The 11,950-nt window shown below is 39.9% G+C and overlaps 1 long non-coding RNA gene across 2 annotated transcripts; it reads left to right on the top strand.

Moving 5' to 3' along the window:
* Positions 1–829: 829 nt before the first annotated feature.
* On the top strand, positions 830–11,422 carry LOC135247698 (uncharacterized). 2 transcript variants are annotated; one of them, XR_010328275.1, is made up of 6 exons: positions 830–1,180; positions 3,337–3,483; positions 3,626–3,721; positions 10,384–10,427; positions 10,626–10,828; positions 11,144–11,422. It is a non-coding gene; the product is annotated as an uncharacterized LOC135247698 (long non-coding RNA). The 2 variants fall into 2 exon arrangements; XR_010328274.1 differs by lacking the exon at positions 3,337–3,483.
* The last annotated feature ends 528 nt before the right edge of the window (positions 11,423–11,950 follow it).

An 11,950-nucleotide genomic window follows, 5' to 3' on the forward strand; every position in this document is an offset into this window, starting at 1 on the left:
GGTTCAATTCCCAGGTTGAACACTGCCGTTGAGCAAGGTACTTAATCTGCTTTGCTATAAATGGATGTAATGTAAATGCTATGTTAAAAAAAAATGTGTAAGTCGGTATGGATAAAAGCGTCTGCTGAATGCTTGTAACATAATGTAAAAGATTAAATAAATCTCAATTATTATTATTTCCAAATAATTGGAAATGATGAAAATTGTTAAATTAACTGAACATATGATTTCACACAGAAAATATTCTGAGAAATCCCTCCTAAATTAAAAATTGTGTTGGTTAAAAAAAATGTTATGATGAATTATTAAAACAAACAGGACCCCACAGTACATTGGTAGACTGCAAGCACAGTTAATGTTGATTACTACATATTACAGTAAATAGGTTAACATCATGTGTCAAAGGAATGTCAGGGATATTCATGTTTTTCCAATGCAATACAAAATTACACTCATTCAGACAAGGCTATCAAATGTACATGAGACTGAGAAAATAATAGTGATCATTTTGTTTTTGCCTAAATGCACGGCAAAGTTAAAATTATTTATTTGGGATTTTTAGTCTGGGTTCTATGGATATTTGCATAGTCTACCAGAGTAGAAAACATTTTAAATTAAATGATTATAACTGTAATTTGCATAAAAACCCCTCCCCAAAACTCCATGTTTGCTAAATTTGCAGGCGATTGAGTTTTCACTGGTTGTTTATTTTTAATCAGGAGCACTTGAAAATGTTTTTGTGACCATAGAGGCAATGGCAGCAAGGTCCAAACCTGGTGGCAGACTAGCACAACTTCAGGTAACCCTTAGACCAGTGGTGTCAAACTCGTTGCCATGGAGGGCCGTGTGTATGCAGGTTTTCATTCCAACCAATTAATGCTGCCTTAATTGAGTCCAATTACTCATTCAGCCATATGCGTTTAACTGCATTGAAGCACAGAATATAAGAAAATTTTTATTTAGACAATGCGGGTCACCATAGACGTCAGGTCACCATTGTGCACAAACCTGCATCCCTAATTCAGCAAATAATTTAACTAATTATATAATCAAGATCTGAGGCTGGAATGAAAACCTGCATACACATGGCCCTCCATGGCAACGAGTTTGACACCACTGCCTTAGACAACAGAAGAGAAAACAGTAGGAGGAGGGTGAAATACCAGTCTTAAAGTTTCAGGTAACTCTCATATTGTATTGCATTATAACTTTGTTTTGTGTTTAAAGAACACGACACTGCATTATTACTGTAACGTATATGGGCTTTCCAAGCAGAAGCAAAAGTCATGATGGGTAGATCTTTGAGAGGGTAGTAGTAGCTTGCTTTTAGGTTATTTACTTTCACTGTTTCAGAAGTAGCTTTTTTTTTATTTATTTTTTTTTAGAAAATCTGCACTTCTCCTGTTTAACATTCTATTTACATACATAGAAATGCTAGTTTTCCAATGCTCATGAAAATGCTTTCAGCTCAATGGAAATAATGCATAATGAATAATGACATTTGCTAGCCTGTATACAAAGAGTAGATTGATTGCTTAGGGAACAGAGTGGGATTTTAGTGATATCAGTACCATCACTGTAGTATTATTAGTTGTTTGACTTGTTGGGAACAGTTATTTGATTATAAAATACCATAAACATCAACCTGAGGTGTCCGTTTCAGCCCTCTTTTGGGTAAGGGGACTGCATTGTTATGATGATTTAAAAGAAAGCTGTTTTTAGGCACAGGCGTCTAAACAGCTTGTTTTGTGCACTGTGACTAAATTGTAAATGTGATGGTAAGGCAGAAAAGGCTGAGTTAAATACCCCTTTTTTCTGTAAATCTGTGGAAAATTGCTGGGTGCTGAGGAGCGCACCTGTCATTAATTTCATGCAATTAGTCACCGGTGAATGCGGTGCACTTCTCTCCCCACCCCTTTTACACTGATATTGCAGTCCACACACAGACGCATTCTACAACAAGCCAATCAAATCATTTCTTTAAATTGTACTTACCTTGTTGCTCTCTCTTTTCCTTAAACATTTAATGCATCAAAGAACAAAATGCGAGTACAGCTAAACTGTTTGTTTCCAAGTTATATTATTGCTGGTGGCAGTATGAAATCCTGTGAAATACCATGCCTCTTATTTCAATGTTTAAAAAAATGCAGTGCGGCTGCTTTGTTTAATTTGTTTGTAAACTGTAGCTCCGTTTATTTATTGTTTCATGTTTATTGCATTCAGTATATAATGATTGATAATTACCTAATTAGCTTGTGGCTCGTGTAGTACACTGTTTCCACTGGTTAATTTATTTAGGTGCGTTATAGCATGACAGACATGCTAAAGAGGCAGACAACTTGGTGTATGTAATCTTTTGACCCAATGGAAATCTGATATAGTGAATTACAGCTGAAATAAATCTGTTTCTATTCGATTGTTTTAAAATGACCGCTGATGTAAACAAAGCTGAAGCCCTAATTGACTTGCCAAAAGAAATGTTTGGTAACATGAAATGTGCGGAGTTGTGAAAAACTGAGTTTGAATATCTTTAGCCTAGGTGTTCGTACACTTTTGGCCTCAACTGTAACTATTCTGGTGTGTTTTCACAATGGACTTATTTGTTTCAGTGCACAGTTATAGTAGACATACTAGCATGAACTACATGATCAGTTATTCAGTGGATAAATAAGGATAGGTCCACACAGGTATCAGTATCAGTTCAATTATATTTTACACTATTTGGTTTGAAATGACACTAATGAGACTTCACCTTGATTATCTTTTGCATTACAGCTACATTACAGGCACTTATCCAGAGCAACTTTAACATAGCATTTATGCAGCTGGATATATACTGAAGCAATGCAGGTTAAGTACCTTGCTCAAGGATAAAACAGCAGTGTCCTACCAAGGAATTGAACCTGTGACCTTTAGGTTACAAGACCAGTTCTTTAGCCGTTATACTACACTGCCTCATGAAATGATCCTCTATGACAGTTGATCATTTAAAGGTATGCTCAGTAAGATAGTTACTGGCTTGTTCCACAAAATGACATTAATATATCACGAGGGGTTCGCAAGTGTTGTTGCTCAATGCCAGTCATTCCACTCTTACCTCAATAGCTGCAGAGATTTCATATTCTCAAAACAAGCTGTCCAATCCAGAACTGTTGTTTTGATGGGAGCAATAATTTTGCCTCACCCCCAGGTGGCAACCTTGCATGCTGAATTTGTTGCGCTTCGATTTGCGCAAGCATGGAAGAAATATATAGCGGCTAAATGACAAGACACCTGCAACAAAGTCTAAAAGCTTTGTTTGGATGAGACAATCTGCATTACTGTTATCTTATGCAGCTGACTACACTGGAGGAACTTGGTGTGGAGGGGGAAGTTTTTTTGACTAATAAAAAACGCATCCCTTTGAGGCGGTATACTACGCAACCAATGGCGCCACCACTTTCATGAAAAAAGCATTAGAGGATTTCTCCATGTCAGTAATAGGTTAAGTATTCATTTTAACTTGACCATTCCTACACTAGATTTTCATTTTAGTAAATCATACAATAATAATAATAATAATTATAACAATAACCGTATAGCTACCACTAGTTAAATAATACGACATGTTTCTTTCCCATTTTAGCCCAAGAGGAAACCCAACATCGAAGCGAGAAACCAGCTGTGAAAAAGTGTCACGATTTCCTTATGGCTGTCCAGACCCTGTTGAATACAAAATACAGTAAGCCCCTTCATTGACTATTCCCAGCAAAACTGAAGTGAAATTGATCTTGTCTTTTTCCTGTCTGTGTGTCACCATATTCATTGTATTCATTAGATGAGGCTGGAGGAAAAGGTTGGCTGCCGTACAAAAAGAGGTGGAGATGGGAGGGCTAAGTGCCACCACTGGAATGCCAGTCACATTAACCCTAGAACACTAACGTCCGTCGAGTATATCATACGCAATTTTGGAAAAAAAAAAAAAAGTTGTAATAAAGATTTATTAACGTACAAAAATACAAGGCAAGATAAACTACTGGACTTTCAATTCTCCCTATGAAAAGTGACAAAAAATGAAAAGAAGGTATTGAGGAGGGTACTACAAAAATATTTTGAAAATTTGTCAAAAATTAAATAAATGTTTACATATAATTCCTGAGAACAAAAACAACTAGAGCTAAGAGCTTCTGCGTTGGCCGACGTAATCCCGGGACATGTGGGCCTCGACTGGAAAAGGCGCAGCCTTCCAGCATCACCACAAACTGTAGGGGAGATTTTTTTGAGGCGAAAAATCACTAATTGCCAATTAGCAATTTTTGACCGTATGTATCCCCCTGTAAATGGACACTAACTGATATTTATTCATACTATTTTATACTAAATAAGGATTGCAGGCAAATTCCAAGACCATTATAACTTACGGTACCTATGCATTACACGCAGTCAGTGCAGACAGGGTAGTAGTGGCGAGGGCAGACTGGTCGACGGCACACATGACACCTGTGCCTCGTCTTCCTGTCTGATCCCTTAGGGCACTCTGCACAGCTCACCAACGCACCACTGCTCTCTGCTGCCACTGGTCCTGTGGTGCCCGCAGCAGTGCCAGGGGTAGGGAGATCGCATACACCACAGATGAGGAGCTTCAGCTGACGTGACAGATATCATGTGTGCCGCCGGCCAGTCTGCCCTCGCCACTACTACCCTGTCTGCACTGACTGCGTGTAATGCATGGGTACCCTTTGGGTAGGTCTCCTTCATCAGTGTTTGCACGCCACCTACATTACCACTCATCACCGCTGCCCCATCGTTTGTGCAATGAGTTTGTCAGTCAGCCCCAGGGGCTCAAGGGCTTGTTTGATCGCGTTGGAAAGGCCGATGGCAGTTTTATCCTTCACTTCGATGAACTCTGGGAATCACTCCGTGACAGTGTTGTCTACCATATATCGCAACACCTATGACCATTTGGGATTTGCATGATATATCAGTAGTCTCATCTGCCTGGACAGCAACAAACTGGGTCTCTCTCAATTGTTTGGCTACTTCCTCCCTGTAGACGTCATACATGCAATCCAGGAGTTCGTTCTGAATGGTGTCCCCCTCACACATCGTCTCAAAAATGCACCTAAAAATGCCTGGGTTTAGTGAGCTGGCTGACTCGATGTGACCACGCAAACCCATTTCGCACTTCACATACCCGGGAAAAAATCACAAGCGTTGCATAGTTAGTGACTTGTTTTCCATCACCCATCAGTGGTTTGTCCGCCAGAGAGGGTAGGCGGAGCTAACGCAACAGGCTCGCTCTTCAACTCACTTGTGTGTGAGCAGCGTACTGTTTTTTCCGGTGTCTGCTAGCGTTACAATAACGGGGGGGTGGTGATGGTGGGGGTGGTTATGGAACCCTAAAAAGTTTTTGTGTAACATGAGAAGTCGTATTATTTGTTGATGTAGATTTTGTATTACATTTGATGACAATGTAACGTTACTACATTACATAGCTATTTGCACAGCTAACGCTAGCTACTGGACCATATCAAGAAAGACAACATTAGTTCAGACAATGTTGCGCACAGTATCCATCTCTCATATCAGGTAACATTGCGTTAGCTAGCTAACTAATGTAAATAACACAATCTAATGTCAGCTAACAATTAGAAAAAAACACTAGCTAACGCTACCGACCGGTACCGTCCTCGCAAACCGTCTCTCGAATGCAATGCTACCTTGTTGCAACGTTGCAGTGTAGCTAACTAAAGGCCATTCGCAACGAGATGAAACGGTTTTAGAATGTTGCAGAGAATATTGCAGCGGTGTGAACTGGTTAGTAGCAGAGCCGTTGCCTGCTCTGGGGTCTCAAAAGACCCACCTTGTCAAATCACCAAGTGCAGTTTGAGAACGTTTACAATCAGACGTCTTGGAATTTTGCAAGTTGCATCCAGTCTCGTTGTGAATCATTGATCTGAACTGGCCTAAATGTTACCGTTATTTACAGTGCCATCAAGTGCATCAGTATATTATAATGATCTGAATAAAGCCGGGGTATAGGTGGAGCAGAGTCGGGTCTGATTTCTGTGTAAAGATGTCAAGCCGGAGAAAACTAAATAAAAGAATACGGCAGTATGGATTAGCGTTGTTATTATTTTATTACGCTTCCTCATATGTTCCTTCAGCCTTGATGCCCTTTTTTGATGAAATCTCCTTTGTTTTTGTTTTATTTTTATTTATTTTGTTTTAGTCTGATTGCTAATTTAACACCCAGCTCAGCTTTATACTCGAACAGTTTAGCTAGCAAAACCAGAAACACCAGGGGTAACATTTTGCAAGGCAGTTGTTTCAAAAATATCACACAACAATCATTCACGAAAAAGACTGTTTATTGTGCACGAGATACATAATTGCACGAGCCACAGCGAATCCCGCAAATTCTTCTCTGCGGTGTAAAGATGTTAATATCGGGCAAAAGGATAAAGAGCGTTTGTGGAAATTGATCATCACTAATTCTACCCCAGGTCTGCTACAGCATTTTAACCCGACTCAGCAGTGTAAAGACAGTTTAAGTTAGCCTAATGTTAGACAATGAATGAGTATAACAACCATTTTTTATTCAGTAAATAGTGTTATAGTTGGCGTGGCCCAGGTGCCAACTGACTGACGTCACACAGGCGACACTGGTTGGATCCGGTTGGATCTCTGGGAAGTGAGGTCCAAAAACACACCTGCAATTACCACTTCTCGCCATTGGTACCGCCAAAGAGAACGAAATGGAAATCTTCGAGATTGTAACTTTAAATATAAAATACATTATGCCACAACGTTCAGAGGTTATGAGCATCTTGCACCACAGCACCTCCTTTGGTGGGGCACTGTCCCACATGCCCCTAATGTAAAAACACGCCTGCAGGCAATTAATAATTAACCTTGTATATTTTTGGTCACAATATTTGAAGAACTGATAAAATAGGTTTGCGTTTCTTTTGGCTAAAATACCATTTACACCAGCACTGTTCAATACATACTACAAGGCTTTCAGAGAGTCTACACAGCAAGAAAAGTGTCAACACTTCAATCCAAAGTGAGTTAAACCACCCAATGACACACTTGTATCTAAGTAGTAAATAATCATACTGTAAATATGGGAAAATCACTACAATCACTCTTCAGGACAACTAGTCAGGATTAAATATTCATGAATCGCAAAATAATCTAGAAGTGTTACAATTCCTGAAGGAATTGTGTGGGCTTGCTTCAAATTCCAACTGGCACTGTCCTCAAGTCTCAATGCATTTCAATGAGGGTGCATAGCTCAGAAGAAGCACGAAACCGTCCAGACCCACGGTGCACCGTAGCGTTACATATACAGCCGGGGATCAGCAAGGAGCGATTATGTTCCAGGGATTAGTCATATCCTAAAAGTGTCATGAGTAAAACTTGGCTAACTATCTAGCTAGCTATGGCATGTCCTCACCTCTGTAACGTTATTTGTTGTCCTCCGTGTGTCCATAAATCTGTATTGGTAGTTGTAGCGTCTGTGTGTCCATACATCTGTATCGGTGGTTGTAGCTATGTGTCATTAGCTCCTACTCATGCATGCAGGATAGCATTCGTACGCGAGTTGTAGCTGTGTGTCTGTTGCTCCTACTCATGTGTGCAGGATAGCATCCGTATGCGCTAACTAGGTTAACAAATGCTCACACTCACCGCTCATCAGGGGCGACATAGCTCAGGAGGTAAGACTGATTGTCTGGCAGTCGGAGGGTTGCCGGTTCAAACCCCGCCCTGGGCATGTCGAAGTGTCCTTGAGCAAGACACCTAACCCCTAACCCCTAACTGCTCTGGCGAATGAGAGGCATCAATTGTAAAGCACTTTGGATAAAAGCGCTATATAAATGCAGTCCATTTACCATTTTACCATTCATCAGCACCCTCACCCCCCCCCCCACCCCAGTTTGAAAGGTTGCAGTCTTGTTTAATTTGTAACGTGATTGACTTAAAAGTAAGCCCATCGTTTTTTCAGATAAGCAAACGCCTGCTAAGCAAAATACTACTGTACTAAAGAGAGCATGGGATGGTCAGACCAGCCATGTTTCAAATGGAAGCTTGTTGGTTTTTATTGGAAATTGTGCCTGACCATAGCTAACATGAATATGAGCAGAGGCATTTTGGATTACAGAAACATGTAAATAAACAAAAGAGCCACAAAGATTCAAGTGTTGAATATACATTACATATGGACATTTAAAACTTTTTCCTGAATGATTTATTTCAGTGATCTGAGCTACTGTTCTAAAAGCTGAAAGGGTATGTAATTTTGTCATGCAAAAATAAATGAGACCAAGTAACCAAGTTTCATTATGTGGGTTACGGTGTAATAAGTAATTGTGGGAGTAGGGGGGGGGACTGCTTTTATTTTACTGCCATTTATTGCCCTGAGCGCTGATAAGGGGACGAGTGGGGTTGTTGGCCAGAACGGAGTTTGTTGCAGGCTTTGAATTTGCAGCGTGTTTGTGGCCCATTTTTTAATTAATTATAGATCTTTGCTTTATTACCATTCTGTGGGTACTGAGGCCCACACCACTAGGGCAGGATGAAACATATTAAAACAGATATACTATGAAGTGACCTTAAGGTCAGCCCAACAGGGGCAATTTAAAGAAACCTCACAATAATGGTCAGTTTTCTCATGTCCCTCAGCAAATGAAATAGAAATTTGGTCTCAGTTTGTCCGTTTCTTCCTATATAGGCTGCTATTTCGCTATTTGCTAAGGGAAGTCAGAATATTTAACTGTAACATGGACCAATGTGCCGACAAATATCTTGTAATTTAAGGCAACTAATTTGCACTTTTGATTCTTGCAAATATTAAGCCTATTTCTGATAGCCTATGCTTTTAATACATATAAGTGTGAAATTTGCTCCTACAAAAAATAGGCTAAATAGAAACTTAATGGAAAAGACTAAAACCTACAATGAAGTTGTCTTACCAACAAATATTGTCCATTTAGCCAACGCCAGATACAGCCAATATCCCTCCATTGTTCAAAAACTATTGAAACAATCAAAGAGACTTGCTGTTTCTTTGGTCTGCATAATTCATAATTACAATGAACCTAGCCTTTGTCATTTTTATTGAAACAACCTTATGAAGTGGCTGTCGTAAAATGCTGATAATAGCGTTAAAAACGACAGTACCTCTCTGTAGCCTTAACGGCTGACTAGGTGTCATGAAAAGTAATATGTGACAATCTTCTGCATGTTCATGTTCAGCCCAGCACAGCTGCTAATAAATGTGTGGTCAGTGAAAACCTGCAATCCTGACTGGACATTCACTTTATTCTACAGTGACAACGGGCCATATTTAATAAGGATTTGTGGGACTTATGATACAAATAATGTTTTTCCAAACAGTGCCTACCCATTGCATTCATAGATCCTGACAGCTGTTTAAAACCCAACTTCACCAGAGAGCGGGACAACGATGTTGCTTTCCTGCCATGCGTTAGACACATCTTAAATACTGGCAGTGCATTTAAATGAACTCACTGTGGTTGTGCTCATTTACATAACCAGTATTCGTAAATACCGTACTAAATTGAAAACATGTCGCAATGTAGAATTGTGTGGCACTGACGGTAATTTGCAGCATGCTCAGTAAATATGGCCCAATGATTGCTTTTTTGAAACATGTGAAAATGTTTTGAGTTCCGTTTCAGCACTGACTTACTGAAAATTGTCTCTGTCACACGCCAGCGTGACATCCCTGGGAGGGAGATGCGGCACTACCAGGGAACACCGTTGGTTGCCGCATGGAGAGAGAGAAAGAGAGAGCAACCACACAAACATGAAATAAAATAAACACCATCTTCACCCTTCCCCTTCACGAATTCCAGGCTGAAACTACAAACTAAAATAACAAAGACATAAGAAAGCAAAACCGAGCGGCAACTTTTCAGTTCCCCGCTCATAGCTGGCCAGATTTCCACCTGACCAGCTCCTCCCACTTTTCAGCAGGGGTTCACTTTTTCCCGTCTTCTTAAATGAAACAAAACTGAAATTAAAGGCAACTCAAATAAAGAAACTCGCTCTCGGTGTGAGCTCCTGGTCTCGGCCCCGAACTGTGGAGAGCAGCACACGTTTAAGCACCTGGGCTGATTACTTAACGCAATCCTGGGGCACGTTCAATCTGAAAACAGTGTGCACTGTTTTGCTACCGTTTACGGGTTGAACGACATGCTTCCTCGAAACGGGTTGAAATGGTGTGCAACGGGCTTTGAGGTATGTTTACTTTTGTTTGGTGGGTGTGTCAGAGGTGTTACCCAATCAGCAGCAATGTGTATATAAAAGCTGTATTAAAAAGGCAGTACGCACAATGGATCCAACTGAAGTCCTTTACAAATGTGTCCACTGCAGCTTGGTGTATGCAACAATTGAAGACATTAGAAGACATGTTTGTCGTAAGTATTTTATAGTAAAGTTTTTTAATAGAATAAGCTAATAATTATTTAATTTAATTTATTGTATGGGTTATTGTATGTGTTGATTTCCATAAACACTCTTTATCTCATGTTTCTGAAAGCATTTCAACATTATAATGTAGTTGTTTAATATAATTAGCTTCATTGGTAAAATGTGTGCTCCCCTTTCTGTCTCAGCAATCCCTTTGGAATAGGCTAGTGCATTGAATCCTCAAGCTCCACTAGGCCTACACGTTCCCGCTGCACCACTGAAGTCTCCGGCTCCTGCACCACTGAAGTTGTCTCCGACTCCTGCACCACTGAATTTGTCTCTTGCTGGACCATCCCCTGCCTCTGCGCCAAAGTGGGCACCAGTCTCAAACCCCCAACAAATGCAAAAGGTACATTTTAAGTTGATTCCTCTTTCCTAACACAATTTTAGTATTGATATATTTTCTGTGACTAATCTATTTAAATGTGTGATGTAGATACAAAGCCATCGACGCACGAAGCAACCTTGCTTATAATTTGTCTAACGAAGCAAATGGCTGAAGACTTTCAATCTCCTGTATTAAAGAAAGTAGAAGTGTGGAAAAAGGTAGCTGCAGAAATGCTGGCTAAAGGATACGACTTTGAAGCAGAGGCATGTGAAAATTAATTCAGGCAATTAAAACAGGTTTGTTTTGGTACTGGCATTTGTATTTTTTTGGGAGTAGGGCAACTTGAAGACATTTGCATCCACATCTGAAGCACCCCAGTGGTTTGAGCAGCATGTCACTGAGCAGAGGAGGCAGATGTCGGAACTCATGGTCCTGCAAAAACAAGCAATGGAAGTGGCAAGTGAAAGGAATGACATCTTAAAACAATTTTCTTTAACAAAGAAAAAATAGGAACTTATTCCCACATTCTGCTGATGGCTTAGGTTCTATTTTGTTTGTTTACTGGCATGATTCATGGCATGATGTAGTCTATGCTGCAAGGAAATAAATCACATTTGTGCCTTTTTATTCAGTATTTGTATTCTTCTCATTCATTTACGAAACAGAAACTTCTGAAAACTTAGATGAACCAAGATGACCTGTAGTACAGTGGAAGTCAAAAATTTACATACACCTTAGCCAAATCCATTTAAACTCAGTTTTTCACAATTCCTGACATTTAATCCTAGTAAACATTCCCTGTCTTAGGTCAGTTAGGATCACAACTTTATTTTAAGAATGTGAGATGTCAGAATAATAGTAGAGAGAATGATTTATTTCAGCTTTTATTTCTTTCATCACATTCCCTGTGGGTCAGAAGTTTGCATACACTCTGTTAGTATTTGGTAGCATTGCCTTTAAATTGTTTAACTTGGGTCAAACATGTCGGGTAGCCTTCCACAAGCTTCTCACAATACGTTTCTGGAATTTTGGCCCATTCCTCCTGACAGAACTGGTGTAACTGAGTCAAGTTTGTAGGCCTCCTTGCTTGCACATGCTTTTTCAGTTCTGCCCACAAATTGTCGATTGGATTGAGGTCAGGAC

Source organism: Anguilla rostrata, chromosome 2 (assembly GCF_018555375.3).
Source record: "Anguilla rostrata isolate EN2019 chromosome 2, ASM1855537v3, whole genome shotgun sequence".
In the NCBI taxonomy this organism is placed as follows: Eukaryota; Metazoa; Chordata; class Actinopteri; order Anguilliformes; family Anguillidae; genus Anguilla; species Anguilla rostrata.